This window comes from Channa argus, unplaced genomic scaffold (genome assembly GCF_033026475.1).
Source record: "Channa argus isolate prfri unplaced genomic scaffold, Channa argus male v1.0 Contig022, whole genome shotgun sequence".
NCBI classification, from domain to species: domain Eukaryota; kingdom Metazoa; phylum Chordata; class Actinopteri; order Anabantiformes; family Channidae; genus Channa; species Channa argus.
In genome coordinates, this window is record NW_027125241.1 from 633103 (window position 1) to 656934 (window position 23832).

The 23832-nt window shown below is 43.2% G+C and overlaps 7 non-coding genes across 7 annotated transcripts; all 7 read left to right on the top strand.

Moving 5' to 3' along the window:
• The first annotated feature begins 2001 nt into the window (after positions 1 to 2001).
• Positions 2002 to 2074, top strand: trnam-cau (transfer RNA methionine (anticodon CAU)). The gene has a single exon. It is a non-coding gene; the product is annotated as a tRNA-Met (tRNA).
• A 3704-nt stretch (positions 2075 to 5778) lies between these two features.
• Positions 5779 to 5851, top strand: trnam-cau (transfer RNA methionine (anticodon CAU)). The gene has a single exon. It is a non-coding gene; the product is annotated as a tRNA-Met (tRNA).
• Positions 5852 to 10092: 4241 nt separating this feature from the next.
• On the top strand, positions 10093 to 10163 carry trnag-gcc (transfer RNA glycine (anticodon GCC)). The gene has a single exon. It is a non-coding gene; the product is annotated as a tRNA-Gly (tRNA).
• A 1410-nt stretch (positions 10164 to 11573) lies between these two features.
• On the top strand, positions 11574 to 11644 carry trnag-gcc (transfer RNA glycine (anticodon GCC)). Its single transcript has one exon. It is a non-coding gene; the product is annotated as a tRNA-Gly (tRNA).
• A 1739-nt stretch (positions 11645 to 13383) lies between these two features.
• Positions 13384 to 13454, top strand: trnag-gcc (transfer RNA glycine (anticodon GCC)). The gene has a single exon. It is a non-coding gene; the product is annotated as a tRNA-Gly (tRNA).
• A 3456-nt stretch (positions 13455 to 16910) lies between these two features.
• trnag-gcc (transfer RNA glycine (anticodon GCC)) lies at positions 16911 to 16981 on the top strand. The gene has a single exon. It is a non-coding gene; the product is annotated as a tRNA-Gly (tRNA).
• Positions 16982 to 22736: 5755 nt separating this feature from the next.
• trnag-gcc (transfer RNA glycine (anticodon GCC)) lies at positions 22737 to 22807 on the top strand. Its single transcript has one exon. It is a non-coding gene; the product is annotated as a tRNA-Gly (tRNA).
• Positions 22808 to 23832: the final 1025 nt, after the last annotated feature.

Sequence of the window (23832 nt, forward strand, 5' to 3'; positions counted from 1 at the left end):
AAGTCTCAGCTTGACTGACTGATATGCAGTAACAGAGGTCTCAGCCTTTTATTTATTCTCAGGACAATTAATGAAGACCCAATTAAGTGTGTCAATGCTATTGTCTTTATGAAATGCGAAAAGGTGTTTACAATTAACAGTTGGCAGCGCGTCAGTCTCATAATCTGAAGGTCGTGAGTTCAAGCCTCACACGAGGCAGGTTTTTCGTAGAATGGACAGCTTCGACATATGTGCGGTCCTCTACCTTCCAGAGACAGCATTGGTAATCCAAAGGTCAAAGGAATAAAGTCTTCAGCACAACAAGTGTTCTTTCCGTGAACTCCAGCTCCCCTCTCTAGTACCGAGACTTGTGCCAGTCAAGGAGCTTAGACTTCAACACCTGCACATTTTCACACCACTAGAATGACATGAAACAGAACAAAGGAAAAAGGGAGGGTATGCTATAAAGATGTTTTGAGACAGTTCTACCTTCTCTCCATCTCTTGAGTAGACTTGAGGGCTGGGCAGCTTCCGAAACTGTTTTACAACAAAACATTCTGTCCCAAGTACTAACCTCATTAGTCTGAAGACAATTAATGAAGACTCAATTAAGGGCGTCAATGCTATTGCCTTTGTGAAATGCGAAAAGATGTTTACATTTTTTCAATTTAGCATGCTTTTTCCCTCAGCCTCGGAAGTTCAGTGGTGATGAGGATAGATGTGATGAGGTGTTTACATTTTTTGTCAAGCCTGACACGAGGCAGGTCTATTGTAGAATGGCCAGCTTGGACATATGTGCAGTCCTCTACCTTCTAGAGAGAGCATTGGTAATGCAAAGGACAAAGGAATAAAGGCTTTAGGAGAACAAGTGTTTTTTTCCGTGAACTCTAGATGCTTAAAGCATATATAAAACCTAAAATTCAAGCCAAACTAAAGCGGACATCCAGGAATTGCGCTCCCCTGTCTAATACCCAAGATGTGTGCCAGTCAAGGAGCTTAGATTTCAACACCTGCAAATTTTCACACCACTAGAAGGGCATGAAACAGAACAAAGGAAAATGGGAAGGTATGCTATAAAGATGTTTTAAGACATTTCTACCTTCTCTCCATCTGTTGAGTAGACGTGATGGGTGGACAGCTTCCGAAACAGTTTTACCTTTCAACAAAACATTCTGTCCCAAGTACAAATGTCATTAGTGCGACTGTCCAGTGGTGCAGTGGAACACAATGTGGGCATTGGTAGTTCAGTGGTGATGAGGTTAGTATGTGGTTTAGTACGTAGTACTGATGGACCATCAAAAAACATTCTGTCTACACGCGATGGCGTCTTCAATGGAACTCCTTTCTCCGGCACATGGGCATTGGTGGTTCAGTGGTCGAATTCTCGCCTCTGCATCTGCAAATTCTCACCCCACTAGAATGGCATGAAACACAACAAAGGTAAAAAGGAAGGTATGCTATAAAGATGATTTAAGACACTTCTACCTTCTCTCCATCTCTTGAGTAGACACGAGGGTTGGGCAGTTTCCGAAACTGTTTTACCTTTCAGCAAAACATTCTGTCCCAAGTACAAATGTCATTAGTGCGACTGTCCAGTGGTGCAGTGGAACACAATGTGGGCATTGGTAGTTCAGTGGTGATGAGGTTAGTATGTGGTTTAGTATGTAGTACTGATGGACCATCTCTTGAGTAGACGTGAGGGCTGGGCAGCCTCCGAAACTGTTTTACCATCCAACAAAACTCTTCAATAGAACTCCTTTTTCCAATACGTGGGCATTGGTGGTTCAATGGTCGAATTCTCGCCTGCCACGCGGGAGAGCCGGGTTCGATTCCTGGCCAATGCAAGCGCCTCTTTAAAAGTCTCAGCTTGACTGACTGATATGCAGTAACAGAGGTCTCAGCCTTCTATTTATTCTCAGGACAATTAATGAAGACCCAATTAAGTGTGTCAATGCTATTGTCTTTATGAAATGCGAAAAGGTGTTTACAATTGTTTTTCAATTTAGCAGGCACATTCCCTCAGCCTCGTTGGCGCAGTTGGCAGCGCGTCAGTCTCATAATCTGAAGGTCGTGAGTTCAAGCCTCACACGAGGCAGGTTTTTCGTATAATGGACAGCTTCGACATATGTGCGGTCCTCTACCTTCCAGAGACAGCATTGGTAATCCAAAGGTCAAAGGAATAAAGTCTTCAGCACAACAAGTGTTCTTTCCGTGAACTCCAGCTCCCCTCTCTAGTACTGAGATTTGTGCCAGTCAAGGAGCTTAGACTTCAACACCTGCACATTTTCACACCACTAGAATGACATGAAACAGAACAAAGGAAAAAGGGAGGGTATGCTATAAAGATGTTTTGAGACAGTTCTACCTTCTCTCCATCTCTTGAGTAGACGTGAGGGCTGGGCAATTAATGAAGACCCAATTAAGTGTGTCAATGCTATTGTCTTTATGAAATGCGAAAAGGTGTTTACAATTGTTTTTCAATTTAGCGGGCGCATTCCCTCAGCCTCGTTGGCGCCGTTGGCAGCGCGTCAGTCTCATAATCTGAAGGTCGTGAGTTCAAGCCTCACACGAGGCAGGTTTTTCGTAGAATGGACAGCTTCGACATATGTGCGGTCCTCTACCTTCCAGAGACAGCATTGGTAATCCAAAGGTCAAAGGAATAAAGTCTTCAGCACAACAAGTGTTCTTTCCGTGAACTCCAGCTCCCCTCTCTAGTACCGAGATTTGTGCCAGTCAAGGAGCTTAGACTTCAACACCTGCACATTTTCACACCACTAGAATGACATGAAACAGAACAAAGGAAAAAGGGAGGGTATGCTATAAAGATGTTTTGAGACAGTTCTACCTTCTCTCCATCTCTTGAGTAGACGTGAGGGCTGGGCAGCCTCCGAAACTGTTTTACAACAAAACATTCTGTCCCAAGTACTAACCTCATTAGTCTGAAGACAAGTAATGAAGACTCAATTAAGGGCGTCAATGCTATTGCCTTTGTGAAATGCGAAAAGATGTTTACATTTTTTCAATTTAGCATGCTTTTTCCCTCAGCCTCGGTAGTTCAGTGGTGATGAGGATAGATGTGATGAGGTGTTTACATTTTTTGTCAAGCCTGACACAAGGCAGGTCTATTGTAGAATGGCCAGCTTGGACATATGTGCAGTCCTCTACCTTCTAGAGAGAGCATTGGTAATGCAAAGGACAAAGGAATAAAGGCTTTAGGAGAACAAGTGTTTTTTTCCGTGAACTCTAGATGCTTAAAGCATATATAAAACCTAAAATTCAAGCCAAACTAAAGCGGACATCCAGGAATTGCGCTCCCCTGTCTAATACCCAAGATGTGTGCCAGTCAAGGAGCTTAGATTTCAACACCTGCAAATTTTCACACCACTAGAAGGGCATGAAACAGAACAAAGGAAAAAGGGAAGGTATGCTATAAAGATGTTTTAAGACATTTCTACCTTCTCTCCATCTGTTGAGTAGACGTGATGGGTGGACAGCTTCCGAAACAGTTTTACCTTTCAACAAAACATTCTGTCCCAAGTACAAATGTCATTAGTGCGACTGTCCAGTGGTGCAGTGGAACACAATGTGGGCATTGGTAGTTCAGTGGTGATGAGGTTAGTATGTGGTTTAGTACGTAGTACTGATGGACCATCAAAAAACATTCTGTCTACACGCGATGGCGTCTTCAATGGAACTCCTTTTTACAACACGTGGGCATTGGTGGTTCAGTGGTCGAATTCTCGCCTGCCACGCGGCAGACCCGGGTTCCATTCCCGGCCAATGCAAGCGCCTCTTTAAAAGTCTCAGCTTGACTGACTGATATGCAGTAACAGAGGTCTCAGCCTTTTATTTATTCTCAGGACAATTAATGAAGACCCAATTAAGTGTGTCAATGCTATTGTCTTTATGAAATGCGAAAAGGTGTTTACAATTAACAGTTGGCAGCGCGTCAGTCTCATAATCTGAAGGTCGTGAGTTCAAGCCTCACACGAGGCAGGTTTTTCGTAGAATGGACAGCTTCGACATATGTGCGGTCCTCTACCTTCCAGAGACAGCATTGGTAATCCAAAGGTCAAAGGAATAAAGTCTTCAGCACAACAAGTGTTCTTTCCGTGAACTCCAGCTCCCCTCTCTAGTACCGAGACTTGTGCCAGTCAAGGAGCTTAGACTTCAACACCTGCACATTTTCACACCACTAGAATGACATGAAACAGAACAAAGGAAAAAGGGAGGGTATGCTATAAAGATGTTTTGAGACAGTTCTACCTTCTCTCCATCTCTTGAGTAGACTTGAGGGCTGGGCAGCTTCCGAAACTGTTTTACAACAAAACATTCTGTCCCAAGTACTAACCTCATTAGTCTGAAGACAATTAATGAAGACTCAATTAAGGGCGTCAATGCTATTGCCTTTGTGAAATGCGAAAAGATGTTTACATTTTTTCAATTTAGCATGCTTTTTCCCTCAGCCTCGGAAGTTCAGTGGTGATGAGGATAGATGTGATGAGGTGTTTACATTTTTTGTCAAGCCTGACACGAGGCAGGTCTATTGTAGAATGGCCAGCTTGGACATATGTGCAGTCCTCTACCTTCTAGAGAGAGCATTGGTAATGCAAAGGACAAAGGAATAAAGGCTTTAGGAGAACAAGTGTTTTTTTCCGTGAACTCTAGATGCTTAAAGCATATATAAAACCTAAAATTCAAGCCAAACTAAAGCGGACATCCAGGAATTGCGCTCCCCTGTCTAATACCCAAGATGTGTGCCAGTCAAGGAGCTTAGATTTCAACACCTGCAAATTTTCACACCACTAGAAGGGCATGAAACAGAACAAAGGAAAATGGGAAGGTATGCTATAAAGATGTTTTAAGACATTTCTACCTTCTCTCCATCTGTTGAGTAGACGTGATGGGTGGACAGCTTCCGAAACAGTTTTACCTTTCAACAAAACATTCTGTCCCAAGTACAAATGTCATTAGTGCGACTGTCCAGTGGTGCAGTGGAACACAATGTGGGCATTGGTAGTTCAGTGGTGATGAGGTTAGTATGTGGTTTAGTACGTAGTACTGATGGACCATCAAAAAACATTCTGTCTACACGCGATGGCGTCTTCAATGGAACTCCTTTCTCCGGCACATGGGCATTGGTGGTTCAGTGGTCGAATTCTCGCCTCTGCATCTGCAAATTCTCACCCCACTAGAATGGCATGAAACACAACAAAGGGAAAAAGGAAGGTATGCTATAAAGATGATTTAAGACACTTCTACCTTCTCTCCATCTCTTGAGTAGACACGAGGGTTGGGCAGTTTCCGAAACTGTTTTACCTTTCAGCAAAACATTCTGTCCCAAGTACAAATGTCATTAGTGCGACTGTCCAGTGGTGCAGTGGAACACAATGTGGGCATTGGTAGTTCAGTGGTGATGAGGTTAGTATGTGGTTTAGTATGTAGTACTGATGGACCATCTCTTGAGTAGACGTGAGGGCTGGGCAGCCTCCGAAACTGTTTTACCATCCAACAAAACTCTTCAATGGAACTCCTTTTTCCAATACGTGGGCATTGGTGGTTCAATGGTCGAATTCTCGCCTGCCACGCGGGAGAGCCGGGTTCGATTCCTGGCCAATGCAAGCGCCTCTTTAAAAGTCTCAGCTTGACTGACTGATATGCAGTAACAGAGGTCTCAGCCTTCTATTTATTCTCAGGACAATTAATGAAGACCCAATTAAGTGTGTCAATGCTATTGTCTTTATGAAATGCGAAAAGGTGTTTACAATTGTTTTTCAATTTAGCAGGCACATTCCCTCAGCCTCGTTGGCGCAGTTGGCAGCGCGTCAGTCTCATAATCTGAAGGTCGTGAGTTCAAGCCTCACACGAGGCAGGTTTTTCGTATAATGGACAGCTTCGACATATGTGCGGTCCTCTACCTTCCAGAGACAGCATTGGTAATCCAAAGGTCAAAGGAATAAAGTCTTCAGCACAACAAGTGTTCTTTCCGTGAACTCCAGCTCCCCTCTCTAGTACTGAGATTTGTGCCAGTCAAGGAGCTTAGACTTCAACACCTGCACATTTTCACACCACTAGAATGACATGAAACAGAACAAAGGAAAAAGGGAGGGTATGCTATAAAGATGTTTTGAGACAGTTCTACCTTCTCTCCATCTCTTGAGTAGACGTGAGGGCTGGGCAATTAATGAAGACCCAATTAAGTGTGTCAATGCTATTGTCTTTATGAAATGCGAAAAGGTGTTTACAATTGTTTTTCAATTTAGCGGGCGCATTCCCTCAGCCTCGTTGGCGCCGTTGGCAGCGCGTCAGTCTCATAATCTGAAGGTCGTGAGTTCAAGCCTCACACGAGGCAGGTTTTTCGTAGAATGGACAGCTTCGACATATGTGCGGTCCTCTACCTTCCAGAGACAGCATTGGTAATCCAAAGGTCAAAGGAATAAAGTCTTCAGCACAACAAGTGTTCTTTCCGTGAACTCCAGCTCCCCTCTCTAGTACCGAGATTTGTGCCAGTCAAGGAGCTTAGACTTCAACACCTGCACATTTTCACACCACTAGAATGACATGAAACAGAACAAAGGAAAAAGGGAGGGTATGCTATAAAGATGTTTTGAGACAGTTCTACCTTCTCTCCATCTCTTGAGTAGACGTGAGGGCTGGGCAGCCTCCGAAACTGTTTTACAACAAAACATTCTGTCCCAAGTACTAACCTCATTAGTCTGAAGACAATTAATGAAGACTCAATTAAGGGCGTCAATGCTATTGCCTTTGTGAAATGCGAAAAGATGTTTACATTTTTTCAATTTAGCATGCTTTTTCCCTCAGCCTCGGTAGTTCAGTGGTGATGAGGATAGATGTGATGAGGTGTTTACATTTTTTGTCAAGCCTGACACGAGGCAGGTCTATTGTAGAATGGCCAGCTTGGACATATGTGCAGTCCTCTACCTTCTAGAGAGAGCATTGGTAATGCAAAGGACAAAGGAATAAAGGCTTTAGGAGAACAAGTGTTTTTTTCCGTGAACTCTAGATGCTTAAAGCATATATAAAACCTAAAATTCAAGCCAAACTAAAGCGGACATCCAGGAATTGCGCTCCCCTGTCTAATACCCAAGATGTGTGCCAGTCAAGGAGCTTAGATTTCAACACCTGCAAATTTTCACACCACTAGAAGGGCATGAAACAGAACAAAGGAAAAAGGGAAGGTATGCTATAAAGATGTTTTAAGACATTTCTACCTTCTCTCCATCTGTTGAGTAGACGTGATGGGTGGACAGCTTCCGAAACAGTTTTACCTTTCAACAAAACATTCTGTCCCAAGTACAAATGTCATTAGTGCAACTGTCCAGTGGTGCAGTGGAACACAATGTGGGCGTTGGTAGTTCAGTGGTGATGAGGTTAGTATGTGGTTTAGTACGTAGTACTGATGGACCATCAGAAAACATTCTGTCTACACGCGATGGCGTCTTCAATGGAACTCCTTTTTCCAACACGTGGGCATTGGTGGTTCAGTGGTCGAATTCTCGCCTGCCACGCGGGAGACCCGGGTTCGATTCCCTGCCAATGCAAGCGCCTCTTTAAAAGTCTCAGCTTGACTGACTGATATGCAGTAACAGAGGTCTCAGCCTTCTATTTAATCTCAGGACAATTAATGAAGACCCAATTAAGTGTGTCAATGCTATTGTCTTTATGAAATGCGAAAAGGTGTTTACAATTAACAGTTGGCAGCGCGTCAGTCTCATAATCTGAAGGTCGTGAGTTCAAGCCTCACACGAGGCAGGTTTTTCGTAGAATGGACAGCTTCGACATATGTGCGGTCCTCTACCTTCCAGAGACAGCATTGGTAATCCAAAGGTCAAAGGAATAAAGTCTTCAGCACAACAAGTGTTCTTTCCGTGAACTCCAGCTCCCCTCTCTAGTACCGAGATTTGTGCCAGTCAAGGAGCTTAGACTTCAACACCTGCACATTTTCACACCACTAGAATGACATGAAACAGAACAAAGGAAAAAGGGAGGGTATGCTATAAAGATGTTTTGAGACAGTTCTACCTTCTCTCCATCTCTTGAGTAGACGTGAGGGCTGGGCAGCCTCCGAAACTGTTTTATCATCCAACAAAACATTCTGTCCCAAGTACTAACCTCAATAGTCTGAAGACAATTAATGAAGACTCAATTAAGGGCGTCAATGCTATTGCCTTTGTGAAATGCGAAAAGATGTTTACATTTTTTCAATTTAGCATGCTTTTTCCCTCAGCCTCGGTAGTTCAGTGGTGATGAGGATAGATGTGATGAGGTGTTTACATTTTTTGTCAAGCCTGACACAAGGCAGGTCTATTGTAGAATGGCCAGCTTGGACATATGTGCAGTCCTCTACCTTCTAGAGAAAGCATTGGTAATGCAAAGGACAAAGGAATAAAGGCTTTAGGAGAATAAGTGTTTTTTTCCGTGAACTCTAGATGCTTAAAGCATATATAAAACCTAAAATTCAAGCCAAACTAAAGTGGAAAGGTAAAGGTGTTTACAATTAACAGTTGGCAGCGCGTCAGTCTCATAATCTGAAGGTCGTGAGTTCAAGCCTCACACGAGGCAGGTTTTTCGTAGAATGGACAGCTTCGACATATGTGCGGTCCTCTACCTTCCAGAGACAGCATTGGTAATCCAAAGGTCAAAGGAATAAAGTCTTCAGCACAACAAGTGTTCTTTCCGTGAACTCCAGCTCCCCTCTCTAGTACCGAGATTTGTGCCAGTCAAGGAGCTTAGACTTCAACACCTGCACATTTTCACACCACTAGAATGACATGGAACAGAACAAAGGAAAAAGGGAGGGTATTCTATAAAGATGTTTTGAGACAGTTCTACCTTCTCTCCATCTCTTGAGTAGACGTGAGGGCTGGGCAGCCTCCGAAACTGTTTTACCATCCAACAAAACATTCTGTCCCAAGTACTAACCTCATTAGTCTGAAGACAATTAATGAAGACTCAATTAAGGGCGTCAATGCTATTGCCTTTGTGAAATGCGAAAAGATGTTTACATTTTTTCAATTTAGCATGCTTTTTCCCTCAGCCTCGGTAGTTCAGTGGTGATGAGGATAGATGTGATGAGGTGGTGTTTACATTTTTTGTCAAGCCTGACACGAGGCAGGTCTATTGTAGAATGGCCAGCTTGGACATATGTGCAGTCCTCTACCTTCTAGAGAGAGCATTGGTAATGCAAAGGACAAAGGAATAAAGGCTTTAGGAGAACAAGTGTTTTTTTCCGTGAACTCTAGATGCTTAAAGCATATATAAAACCTAAAATTCAACCCAAACTAAAGCGGACATCCAGGAATTGCGCTCCCCTGTCTAATACCCAAGATGTGTGCCAGTCAAGGAGCTTAGATTTCAACACCTGCAAATTTTCACACCACTAGAAGGGCATGAAACAGAACAAAGGAAAAAGGGAAGGTATGCTATAAAGATGTTTTAAGACATTTCTACCTTCTCTCCATCTCTTGAGTAGACGTGATGGGTGGACAGCTTCCGAAACAGTTTTCCAACAAAACATTCTGTCCCAAGTACTAACTTCATTAGTGTGACTGTCCAGAGGTGCAGTGGAACACAATGTAGGCATTGGTAGTTCAGTGGTGATGAGGTTAGTGTTGGGTTTAGTACGTAGTACTGATGGACCATCAAAAAACATTCTGTCTACACGCGATGGCGTCTTCAATGGAACTCCTTTCTCCGGCACATGGGCATTGGTGGTTCAGTGGTCGAATTCTCGCCTCTGCATCTGCAAATTCTCACCCCACTAGAATGGCATGAAACACAACAAAGGGAAAAAGGAAGGTATGCTATAAAGATGATTTAAGACACTTCTACCTTCTCTCCATCTCTTGAGTAGACACGAGGGTTGGGCAGTTTCCGAAACTGTTTTACCTTTCAGCAAAACATTCTGTCCCAAGTACAAATGTCATTAGTGCGACTGTCCAGTGGTGCAGTGGAACACAATGTGGGCATTGGTAGTTCAGTGGTGATGAGGTTAGTATGTGGTTTAGTATGTAGTACTGATGGACCATCAAGAAAAAGATTCTGTCTACACGCGATGGCGTCTTCAATGGAACTCCTTTTTCCAACACGTGGGCATTGGTGGTTCAGTGGTCGAATTCTCGCCTGCCACGCGGGAGACCCGGGTTCGATTCCTGGCCAATGCAAGCACCTCTTTAAAAGTCTCACAACTCAAAATGAGCGCAGCTTGACTGACTGATATGCAGTAACAGAGGTCTCAGCCTTCTATTTATTCTCAGGACAATTAATGAAGACCCAATTAAGTGTGTCAATGCTATTGTCTTTATGAAATGCGAAAAGGTGTTTAAAATTGTTTTTCAATTTAGCAGGCGCATTCCCTCAGCCTCGTTGGCGCAGTTGGCGCGTCAGTCTCATAATCTGAAGGTCGTGAGTTCAAGCCTCACACGAGGCAGGTTTTTCGTAGAATGGACAGCTTCGACATATGTGCGGTCCTCTACCTTCCAGAGACAGCATTGGTAATCCAAAGGTCAAAGGAATAAAGTCTTCAGCACAACAAGTGTTCTTTCCGTGAACTCCAGCTCCCCTCTCTAGTACCGAGATTTGTGCCAGTCAAGGAGCTTAGACTTCAACACCTGCACATTTTCACACCACTAGAATGACATGAAACAGAACAAAGGAAAAAGGGAGGGTATGCTATAAAGATGTTTTGAGACAGTTCTACCTTCTCTCCATCTCTTGAGTAGACGTGAGGGCTGGGCAGCCTCCGAAACTGTTTTATCATCCAACAAAACATTCTGTCCCAAGTACTAACCTCAATAGTCTGAAGACAATTAATGAAGACTCAATTAAGGGCGTCAATGCTATTGCCTTTGTGAAATGCGAAAAGATGTTTACATTTTTTCAATTTAGCATGCTTTTTCCCTCAGCCTCGGTAGTTCAGTGGTGATGAGGATAGATGTGATGAGGTGTTTACATTTTTTGTCAAGCCTGACACAAGGCAGGTCTACTGTAGAATGGCCAGCTTGGACATATGTGCAGTCCTCTACCTTCTAGAGAGAGCATTGGTAATGCAAAGGACAAAGGAATAAAGGCTTTAGGAGAATAAGTGTTTTTTTCCGTGAACTCTAGATGCTTAAAGCATATATAAAACCTAAAATTCAAGCCGAACTAAAGCGGACATCCAGGAATTGCGCTCCCCTGTCTAATACCCAAGATGTGTGCCAGTCAAGGAGCTTAGATTTCAACACCTGCAAATTTTCACACCACTAGAAGGGCATGAAACAGAACAAAGGAAAAAGGGAAGGTATGCTATAAAGATGTTTTATGACATTTCTACCTTCTCTCCATCTGTTGAGTAGACGTGATGGGTGGACAGCTTCCGAAACAGTTTTACCTTTCAACAAAACATTCTGTCCCAAGTACAAATGTCATTAGTGCGACTGTCCAGTGGTGCAGTGGAACACAATGTGGGCATTGGTAGTTCAGTGGTGATGAGGTTAGTATGTGGTTTAGTACGTAGTACTGATGGACCATCAAAAAACATTCTGTCTACACGCGATGGCGTCTTCAATGGAACTCCTTTTTACAACACGTGGGCATTGGTGGTTCAGTGGTCGAATTCTCGCCTGCCACGCGGGAGACCCGGGTTCGATTCCCGGCCAATGCAAGCGCCTCTTTAAAAGTCTCAGCTTGACTGACTGATATGCAGTAACAGAGGTCTCAGCCTTCTATTTATTCTCAGGACAATTAATGAAGACCCAATTAAGTGTGTCAATGCTATTGTCTTTATGAAATGCGAAAAGGTGTTTACAATTAACAGTTGGCAGCGCGTCAGTCTCATAATCTGAAGGTCGTGAGTTCAAGCCTCACACGAGGCAGGTTTTTCGTAGAATGGACAGCTTCGACATATGTGCGGTCCTCTACCTTCCAGAGACAGCATTGGTAATCCAAAGGTCAAAGGAATAAAGTCTTCAGCACAACAAGTGTTCTTTCCGTGAACTCCAGCTCCCCTCTCTAGTACCGAGACTTGTGCCAGTCAAGGAGCTTAGACTTCAACACCTGCACATTTTCACACCACTAGAATGACATGAAACAGAACAAAGGAAAAAGGGAGGGTATGCTATAAAGATGTTTTGAGACAGTTCTACCTTCTCTCCATCTCTTGAGTAGACTTGAGGGCTGGGCAGCTTCCGAAACTGTTTTACAACAAAACATTCTGTCCCAAGTACTAACCTCATTAGTCTGAAGACAATTAATGAAGACTCAATTAAGGGCGTCAATGCTATTGCCTTTGTGAAATGCGAAAAGATGTTTACATTTTTTCAATTTAGCATGCTTTTTCCCTCAGCCTCGGAAGTTCAGTGGTGATGAGGATAGATGTGATGAGGTGTTTACATTTTTTGTCAAGCCTGACACGAGGCAGGTCTATTGTAGAATGGCCAGCTTGGACATATGTGCAGTCCTCTACCTTCTAGAGAGAGCATTGGTAATGCAAAGGACAAAGGAATAAAGGCTTTAGGAGAACAAGTGTTTTTTTCCGTGAACTCTAGATGCTTAAAGCATATATAAAACCTAAAATTCAAGCCAAACTAAAGCGGACATCCAGGAATTGCGCTCCCCTGTCTAATACCCAAGATGTGTGCCAGTCAAGGAGCTTAGATTTCAACACCTGCAAATTTTCACACCACTAGAAGGGCATGAAACAGAACAAAGGAAAAAGGGAAGGTATGCTATAAAGATGTTTTAAGACATTTCTACCTTCTCTCCATCTGTTGAGTAGACGTGATGGGTGGACAGCTTCCGAAACAGTTTTACCATTCAACAAAACATTCTGTCCCAAGTACAAATGTCATTAGTGCGACTGTCCAGTGGTGCAGTGGAACACAATGTGGGCATTGGTAGTTCAGTGGTGATGAGGTTAGTATGTGGTTTAGTACGTAGTACTGATGGACCATCAAAAAACATTCTGTCTACACGCGATGGCGTCTTCAATGGAACTCCTTTCTCCGGCACATGGGCATTGGTGGTTCAGTGGTCGAATTCTCGCCTCTGCATCTGCAAATTCTCACCCCACTAGAATGGCATGAAACACAACAAAGGGAAAAAGGAAGGTATGCTATAAAGATGATTTAAGACACTTCTACCTTCTCTCCATCTCTTGAGTAGACACGAGGGTTGGGCAGTTTCCGAAACTGTTTTACCTTTCAGCAAAACATTCTGTCCCAAGTACAAATGTCATTAGTGCGACTGTCCAGTGGTGCAGTGGAACACAATGTGGGCATTGGTAGTTCAGTGGTGATGAGGTTAGTATGTGGTTTAGTATGTAGTACTGATGGACCATCAAGAAAAAGATTTTGTCTACACGCGATGGCGTCTTCAATGGAACTTCTTTTTTCCAACACGTGGGCATTGGTGGTTCAGTGGTCGAATTCTCGCCTGCCACGCGGGAGACCCGGGTTCGATTCCCGGCCAATGCAAGGGCATCTTTAAAAGTCTCACAACTCAAAATGAGCGCAGCTTGACTGACTGATATGCAGTAACAGAGGTCTCAGCCTTGTATTTATTCTCAGGACAATTAATGAAGACCCAATTAAGTGTGTCAATGCTATTGTCTTTATGAAATGCGAAAAGGTGTTTACAATTGTTTTTCAATTTAGCAGGCGCATTCCCTCAGCCTCGTTGGCGCAGTTGGCAGCGCCTCAGTCTCATAATCTGAAGGTTGTGAGTTCAAGCTTCACACGAGGCAGGTTTTTTGTAGAATGGACAGCTTCGACATATGTGCGGTCCTCTACCTTCCAGAGACAGCATTGGTAATCCAAAGGTCAAAGGAATAAAGTCTTCAGCACAACAAGTGTTCTTTCCGTGAACTCCAGCTCCCCTCTCTAGTACCGAGACTTGTGCCAGTCAAGGAGCTTAGACTTCAACACCTGCACATTTTCACACCACTAGAATGACATGAAACAGAACAAAGGAAAAAGGGAGGGTATGTTATAAAGATGTTTTGAGACAGTTCTACCTTCTCTCCATCTCTTGAGTAGACTTGAGGGCTGGGCAGCCTCCGAAACTGTTTTACAACAAAACATTCTGTCCCAAGTACTAACCTCATTAGTCTGAAGACAATTAATGAAGACTCAATTAAGGGCGTCAATGCTATTGCCTTTGTGAAATGCGAAAAGATGTTTACATTTTTTCAATTTAGCATGCTTTTTCCCTCAGCCTCGGTAGTTCAGTGGTGATGAGGATAGATGTGATGAGGTGGTGTTTACATTTTTTGTCAAGCCTGACACGAGGCAGGTCTATTGTAGAATGGCCAGCTTGGACATATGTGCAGTCCTCTACCTTCTAGAGAGAGCATTGGTAATGCAAAGGACAAAGGAATAAAGGCTTTAGGAGAACAAGTGTTTTTTTCCGTGAACTCTAGATGCTTAAAGCATATATAAAACCTAAAATTCAACCCAAACTAAAGCGGACATCCAGGAATTGCGCTCCCCTGTCTAATACCCAAGATGTGTGCCAGTCAAGGAGCTTAGATTTCAACACCTGCAAATTTTCACACCACTAGAAGGGCATGAAACAGAACAAAGGAAAAAGGGAAGGTATGCTATAAAGATGTTTTAAGACATTTCTACCTTCTCTCCATCTCTTGAGTAGACGTGATGGGTGGACAGCTTCCGAAACAGTTTTCCAACAAAACATTCTGTCCCAAGTACTAACTTCATTAGTGTGACTGTCCAGAGGTGCAGTGGAACACAATGTGGGCATTGGTAGTTCAGTGGTGATGAGGTTAGTGTTGGGTTTAGTACGTAGTACTGATGGACCATCAAAAAACATTCTGTCTACACGCGATGGCGTCTTCAATGGAACTCCTTTCTCCGGCACATGGGCATTGGTGGTTCAGTGGTCGAATTCTCGCCTCTGCATCTGCAAATTCTCACCCCACTAGAATGGCATGAAACACAACAAAGGGAAAAAGGAAGGTATGCTATAAAGATGATTTAAGACACTTCTACCTTCTCTCCATCTCTTGAGTAGACACGAGGGTTGGGCAGTTTCCGAAACTGTTTTACCTTTCAGCAAAACATTCTGTCCCAAGTACAAATGTCATTAGTGCGACTGTCCAGTGGTGCAGTGGAACACAATGTGGGCATTGGTAGTTCAGTGGTGATGAGGTTAGTATGTGGTTTAGGCTGCAAGCGCCTCTTTAAAAGTCTCAGCTTGACTGACTGATATGCAGTTACAGAGGTCTCAGCCTTCTATTTATTCTCAGGACAATTAATGAAGACCCAATTAAGTGTGTCAATGCTATTGTCTTTATGAAATGCGAAAAGGTGTTTACAATTAACAGTTGGCAGCGCGTCAGTCTCATAATCTGAAGGTCGTGAGTTCAAGCCTCACACGAGGCAGGTTTTTCGTAGAATGGACAGCTTCGACATATGTGCGGTCCTCTACCTTCCAGAGACAGCATTGGTAATCCAAAGGTCAAAGGAATAAAGTCTTCAGCACAACAAGTGTTCTTTCCGTGAACTCCAGCTCCCCTCTCTAGTACCGAGATTTGTGCCAGTCAAGGAGCTTAGACTTCAACACCTGCACATTTTCACACCACTAGAATGACATGAAACAGAACAAAGGAAAAAGGGAGGGTATTCTATAAAGATGTTTTGAGACAGTTCTACCTTCTCTCCATCTCTTGAGTAGACGTGAGGGCTGGGCAGCCTCCGAAACTGTTTTACCATCCAACAAAACATTCTGTCCCAAGTACTAACCTCATTAGTCTGAAGACAATTAATGAAGACTCAATTAAGGGCGTCAATGCTATTGCCTTTGTGAAATGCGAAAAGATGTTTACATTTTTTCAATTTAGCATGCTTTTTCCCTCAGCCTCGGTAGTTCAGTGGTGATGAGGATAGATGTGATGAGGTGGTGTTTACATTTTTTGTCAAGCCTGACACGAGGCAGGTCTATTGTAGAATGGCCAGCTTGGACATATGTGCAGTCCTCTACCTTCTAGAGAGAGCATTGGTAATGCAAAGGACAAAGGAATAAAGGCTTTAGGAGAACAAGTGTTTTTTTCCGTGAACTCTAGATGCTTAAAGCATATATAAAACCTAAAATTCAACCCAAACTAAAGCGGACATCCAGGAATTGCGCTCCCCTGTCTAATACCCAAGATGTGTGCCAGTCAAGGAGCTTAGATTTCAACACCTGCAAATTTTCACACCACTAGAAGGGCATGAAACAGAACAAAGGAAAAAGGGAAGGTATGCTATAAAGATGTTTTAAGACATTTCTACCTTCTCTCCATCTCTTGAGTAGACGTGATGGGTGGACAGCTTCCGAAACAGTTTTCCAACAAAACATTCTGTCCCAAGTACTAACTTCATTAGTGTGACTGTCCAGAGGTGCAGTGGAACACAATGTAGGCATTGGTAGTTCAGTGGTGATGAGGTTAGTGTTGGGTTTAGTACGTAGTACTGATGGACCATCAAAAAACATTCTGTCTACACGCGATGGCGTCTTCAATGGAACTCCTTTCTCCGGCACATGGGCATTGGTGGTTCAGTGGTCGAATTCTCGCCTCTGCATCTGCAAATTCTCACCCCACTAGAATGGCATGAAACACAACAAAGGGAAAAAGGAAGGTATGCTATAAAGATGATTTAAGACACTTCTACCTTCTCTCCATCTCTTGAGTAGACACGAGGGTTGGGCAGTTTCCGAAACTGTTTTACCTTTCAGCAAAACATTCTGTCCCAAGTACAAATGTCATTAGTGCGACTGTCCAGTGGTGCAGTGGAACACAATGTGGGCATTGGTAGTTCAGTGGTGATGAGGTTAGTATGTGGTTTAGTATGTAGTACTGATGGACCATCAAGAAAAAGATTCTGTCTACACGCGATGGCGTCTTCAATGGAACTCCTTTTTCCAACATGTGGGCATTGGTGGTTCAGTGGTCGAATTCTCGCCTGCCACGCGGGAGACCCGGGTTCGATTCCTGGCCAATGCAAGCACCTCTTTAAAAGTCTCACAACTCAAAATGAGCGCAGCTTGACTGACTGATATGCAGTAACAGAGGTCTCAGCCTTCTATTTATTCTCAGGACAATTAATGAAGACCCAATTAAGTGTGTCAATGCTATTGTCTTTATGAAATGCGAAAAGGTGTTTAAAATTGTTTTTCAATTTAGCAGGCGCATTCCCTCAGCCTCGTTGGCGCAGTTGGCGCGTCAGTCTCATAATCTGAAGGTCGTGAGTTCAAGCCTCACACGAGGCAGGTTTTTCGTAGAATGGACAGCTTCGACATATGTGCGGTCCTCTACCTTCCAGAGACAGCATTGGTAATCCAAAGGTCAAAGGAATAAAGTCTTCAGCACAACAAGTGTTCTTTCCGTGAACTCCAGCTCCCCTCTCTAGTACCGAGATTTGTGCCAGTCAAGGAGCTTAGACTTCAACACCTGCACATTTTCACACCACTAGAATGACATGAAACAGAACAAAGGAAAAAGGGAGGGTATGCTATAAAGATGTTTTGAGACAGTTCTACCTTCTCTCCATCTCTTGAGTAGACGTGAGGGCTGGGCAGCCTCCGAAACTGTTTTACCATCCAACAAAACATTCTGTCCCAAGTACTAACCTCAATAGTCTGAAGACAATTAATGAAGACTCAATTAAGGGCGTCAATGCTATTGCCTTTGTGAAATGCGAAAAGATGTTTACATTTTTTCAATTTAGCATGCTTTTTCCCTCAGCCTCGGTAGTTCAGTGGTGATGAGGATAGATGTGATGAGGTGTTTACATTTTTTGTCAAGCCTGACACGAGGCAGGTCTATTGTAGAATGGCCAGCTTGGACATATGTGCAGTCCTCTACCTTCTAGAAAGAGCATTGGTAATGCAAAGGACAAAGGAATAAAGGCTTTAGGAGAACAAGTGTTTTTTTCCATGAACTCTAGATGCTTAAAGCATATATAAAACCTAAAATTCAACCCAAACTAAAGCGGACATCCAGGAATTGCGCTCCCCTATCTAATACCCAAGATGTGTGCCAGTCAAGGAGCTTAGATTTCAACACCTGCAAATTTTCACACCACTAGAAGGGCATGAAACAGAACAAAGGAAAAAGGGAGGGTATGCTATAAAGATGTTTTGAGACAGTTCTACCTTCTCTCCATCTCTTGAGTAGATTTGAGGGCTGGGAAGCCTCCGAAACTGTTTTACAACAAAACATTCTGTCCCAAGTACTAACCTCATTAGTCTGAAGACAATTAATGAAGACTCAATTAAGGGCGTCAATGCTATTGCCTTTGTGAAATGCGAAAAGATGTTTACATTTTTTCAATTTAGCATGCTTTTTCCCTCAGCCTCGGTAGTTCAGTGGTGATGAGGATAGATGTGATGAGGTGTTTACATTTTTTGTCAAGCCTGACACGAGGCAGGTCTATTGTAGAATGGCCAGCTTGGACATATGTGCAGTCCTCTACCTTCTAGAGAGAGCATTGGTAATGCAAAGGACAAAGGAATAAAGGCTTTAGGAGAACAAGTGTTTTTTTCCGTGAACTCTAGATGCTTAAAGCATATATAAAACCTAAAATTCAACCCAAACTAAAGCGGACATCCAGGATTTGCGCTCCCCTGTCTAACACCCAAGATGTGTGCCAGTCAAGGAGCTTAGATTTCAACACCTGCAAATTTTCACACCACTAGAAGGGCATGAAACAGAACAAAGGAAAAAGGGAAGGTATGCTATAAAGATGTTTTAAGACATTTCTACCTTCTCTCCATCTCTTGAGTAGACGTGATGGGTGGACAGCTTCCGAAACAGTTTTCCAACAAAACATTCTGTCCCAAGTACTAACTTCATTAGTGTGACTGTCCAGAGGTGCAGTGGAACACAATGTGGGCATTGGTAGTTCAGTGGTGATGAGGTTAGTGTTGGGTTTAGTACGTAGTACTGATGGACCATCAAAAAACATTCTGTCTACACGCGATGGCGTCTTCAATGGAACTCCTTTCTCCGGCACATGGGCATTGGTGGTTCAGTGGTCGAATTCTCGCCTCTGCATCTGCAAATTCTCACCCCACTAGAATGGCATGAAACACAACAAAGGGAAAAAGGAAGGTATGCTATAAAGATGATTTAAGACACTTCTACCTTCTCTCCATCTCTTGAGTAGACACGAGGGTTGGGCAGTTTCCGAAACTGTTTTACCTTTCAGCAAAACATTCTGTCCCAAGTACAAATGTCATTAGTGCGACTGTCCAGTGGTGCAGTGGAACACAATGTGGGCATTGGTAGTTCAGTGGTGATGAGGTTAGTATGTGGTTTAGGCTGCAAGCGCCTCTTTAAAAGTCTCAGCTTGACTGACTGATATGCAGTAACAGAGGTCTCAGCCTTCTATTTATTCTCAGGACAATTAATGAAGACCCAATTAAGTGTGTCAATGCTATTGTCTTTATGAAATGCGAAAAGGTGTTTACAATTGTTTTTCAATTTAGCAGGAGCATTCCCTCAGCCTCGTTGGCGCGTCAGTCTCATAATCTGAAGGTCGTGAGTTCAAGCCTCACACGAGGCAGGTTTTTCGTAGAATGGACAGCTTCGACATATGTGCGGTCCTCTACCTTCCAGAGACAGCATTGGTAATCCAAAGGTCAAAGGAATAAAGTCTTCAGCACAACAAGTGTTCTTTCCGTGAACTCCAGCTCCCCTCTATAGTACCGAGATTTGTGCCAGTCAAGGAGCTTAGACTTCAACACCTGCACATTTTCACACCACTAGAATGACATGAAACAGAACAAAGGAAAAAGGGAGGGTATTCTATAAAGATGTTTTGAGACAGTTCTACCTTCTCTCCATCTCTTGAGTAGACGTGAGGGCTGGGCAGCCTCCGAAACTGTTTTACCATCCAACAAAACATTCTGTCCCAAGTACTAACCTCATTAGTCTGAAGACAATTAATGAAGACTCAATTAAGGGCGTCAATGCTATTGCCTTTGTGAAATGCGAAAAGATGTTTACATTTTTTCAATTTAGCATGCTTTTTCCCTCAGCCTCGGTAGTTCAGTGGTGATGAGGATAGATGTGATGAGGTGGTGTTTACATTTTTTGTCAAGCCTGACACGAGGCAGGTCTATTGTAGAATGGCCAGCTTGGACATATGTGCAGTCCTCTACCTTCTAGAGAGAGCATTGGTAATGGAAAGGACAAAGGAATAAAGGCTTTAGGAGAACAACTGTTTTTTTCCGTGAATTCTAGATGCTTAAAGCATATATAAAACCTAAAATTCAAGCCAAACTAAAGAGGACATCCAGGAATTGCGCTCCCCTGTCTAATACCCAAGCTGTGTGCCAGTCAAGGAGCTTAGATTTCAACACCTGCAAATTTTCACACCACTAGAAGGGCATGAAACAGAACAAAGGAAAAAGGGAAGGTATGCTATAAAGATGTTTTAAAACATTTCTACCTTCTCTCCATCTCTTGAGTAGACGTGATGGGTGGACAGCTTCCGAAACAGTTTTCCAACAAAACATTCTGTCCCAAGTACTAACTTCATTAGTGTGACTGTCCAGAGGTGCAGTGGAACACAATGTGGGCATTGGTAGTTCAGTGGTGATGAGGTTAGTGTTGGGTTTAGTACGTAGTACTGATGGACCATCAAAAAACATTCTGTCTACACGCGATGGCGTCTTCAATGGAACTCCTTTCTCCGGCACATGGGCATTGGTGGTTCAGTGGTCGAATTCTCGCCTCTGCATCTGCAAATTCTCACCCCACTAGAATGGCATGAAACACAACAAAGGGAAAAAGGAAGGTATGCTATAAAGATGATTTAAGACATTTCTACCTTCTCTCCATCTCTTGAGTAGACACGAGGGTTGGGCAGTTTCCGAAACTGTTTTACCTTTCAGCAAAACATTCTGTCCCAAGTACAAATGTCATTAGTGCGACTGTCCAGTGGTGCAGTGGAACACAATGTGGGCATTGGTAGTTCAGTGGTGATGAGGTTAGTATGTGGTTTAGGCTGCAAGCGCCTCTTTAAAAGTCTCAGCTTGACTGACTGATATGCAGTAACAGAGGTCTCAGCCTTCTATTTATTCTCAGGACAATTAATGAAGACCCAATTAAGTGTGTCAATGCTATTGTCTTTATGAAATGCGAAAAGGTGTTTACAAATAACAGTTGGCAGCGCGTCAGTCTCATAATCTGAAGGTCGTGAGTTCAAGCCTCACACGAGGCAGGTTTTTCGTAGAATGGACAGCTTCGACATATGTGCGGTCCTCTACCTTCCAGAGACAGCATTGGTAATCCAAAGGTCAAAGGAATAAAGTCTTCAGCACAACAAGTGTTCTTTCCGTGAACTCCAGCTCCCCTCTCTAGTACCGAGATTTGTGCCAGTCAAGGAGCTTAGACTTCAACACCTGCACATTTTCACACCACTAGAATGACATGAAACAGAACAAAGGAAAAAGGGAGGGTATTCTATAAAGATGTTTTGAGACAGTTCTACCTTCTCTCCATCTCTTGAGTAGACGTGAGGGCTGGGCAGCCTCCGAAACTGTTTTACCATCCAACAAAACATTCTGTCCCAAGTACTAACCTCATTAGTCTGAAGACAATTAATGAAGACTCAATTAAGGGCGTCAATGCTATTGCCTTTGTGAAATGCGAAAAGATGTTTACATTTTTTCAATTTAGCATGCTTTTTCCCTCAGCCTCGGTAGTTCAGTGGTGATGAGGATAGATGTGATGAGGTGGTGTTTACATTTTTTGTCAAGCCTGACACGAGGCAGGTCTATTGTAGAATGGCCAGCTTGGACATATGTGCAGTCCTCTACCTTCTAGAGAGAGCATTGGTAATGCAAAGGACAAAGGAATAAAGGCTTTAGGAGAACAAGTGTTTTTTTCCGTGAACTCTAGATGCTTAAAGCATATATAAAACCTAAAATTCAACCCAAACTAAAGCGGACATCCAGGAATTGCGCTCCCCTGTCTAATACCCAAGATGTGTGCCAGTCAAGGAGCTTAGATTTCAACACCTGCAAATTTTCACACCACTAGAAGGGCATGAAACAGAACAAAGGAAAAAGGGAAGGTATGCTATAAAGATGTTTTAAGACATTTCTACCTTCTCTCCATCTCTTGAGTAGACGTGATGGGTGGACAGCTTCCGAAACAGTTTTCCAACAAAACATTCTGTCCCAAGTACTAACTTCATTAGTGTGACTGTCCAGAGGTGCAGTGGAACACAATGTGGGCATTGGTAGTTCAGTGGTGATGAGGTTAGTGTTGGGTTTAGTACGTAGTACTGATGGACCATCAAAAAACATTCTGTCTACACGCGATGGCGTCTTCAATGGAACTCCTTTCTCCGGCACATGGGCATTGGTGGTTCAGTGGTCGAATTCTCGCCTCTGCATCTGCAAATTCTCACCCCACTAGAATGGCATGAAACACAACAAAGGGAAAAAGGAAGGTATGCTATAAAGATGATTTAAGACACTTCTACCTTCTCTCCATCTCTTGAGTAGACACGAGGGTTGGGCAGTTTCCGAAACTGTTTTACCTTTCAGCAAAACATTCTGTCCCAAGTACAAATGTCATTAGTGCGACTGTCCAGTGGTGCAGTGGAACACAATGTGGGCATTGGTAGTTCAGTGGTGATGAGGTTAGTATGTGGTTTAGTATGTAGTACTGATGGACCATCAAGAAAAAGTTTCTGTCTACACGCGATGGCGTCTTCAATGGAACTCCTTTTTCCAACACGTGGGCATTGGTGGTTCAGTGGTCGAATTCTCGCCTGCCACGCGGGAGACCCGGGTTCGATTCCCGGCCAATGCAAGCGCATCTTTAAAAGTCTCAGCTTGACTGACTGATATGCAGTAACAGAGGTCTCAGCCTTCTATTTATTCTCAGGACAATTAATGAAGACCCAATTAAGTGTGTCAATGATATTGTCTTTATGAAATGCGAAAAGGTGTTTAAAATTGTTTTTCAATTTAGCAGGCGCATTCCCTCAGCCTCGTTGGCGCAGTTGGCGCGTCAGTCTCATAATCTGAAGGTCGTGAGTTCAAGCCTCACACGAGGCAGGTTTTTCGTAGAATGGACAGCTTCGACATATGTGCGGTCCTCTACCTTCCAGAGACAGCATTGGTAATCCAAAGGTCAAAGGAATAAAGTCTTCAGCACAACAAGTGTTCTTTCCGTGAACTCCAGCTCCCCTCTCTAGTACCGAGATTTGTGCCAGTCAAGGAGCTTAGACTTCAACACCTGCACATTTTCACACCACTAGAATGACATGAAACAGAACAAAGGAAAAAGGGAGGGTATGCTATAAAGATGTTTTGAGACAGTTCTACCTTCTCTCCATCTCTTGAGTAGACGTGAGGGCTGGGCAGCCTCCGAAACTGTTTTACCATCCAACAAAACATTCTGTCCCAAGTACTAACCTCAATAGTCTGAAGACAATTAATGAAGACTCAATTAAGGGCGTCAATGCTATTGCCTTTGTGAAATGCGAAAAGATGTTTACATTTTTTCAATTTAGCATGCTTTTTCCCTCAGCCTCGGTAGTTCAGTGGTGATGAGGATAGATGTGATGAGGTGTTTACATTTTTTGTCAAGCCTGACACGAGGCAGGTCTATTGTAGAATGGCCAGCTTGGACATATGTGCAGTCCTCTACCTTCTAGAAAGAGCATTGGTAATGCAAAGGACAAAGGAATAAAGGCTTTAGGAGAACAAGTGTTTTTTTCCATGAACTCTAGATGCTTAAAGCATATATAAAACCTAAAATTCAACCCAAACTAAAGCGGACATCCAGGAATTGCGCTCCCCTATCTAATACCCAAGATGTGTGCCAGTCAA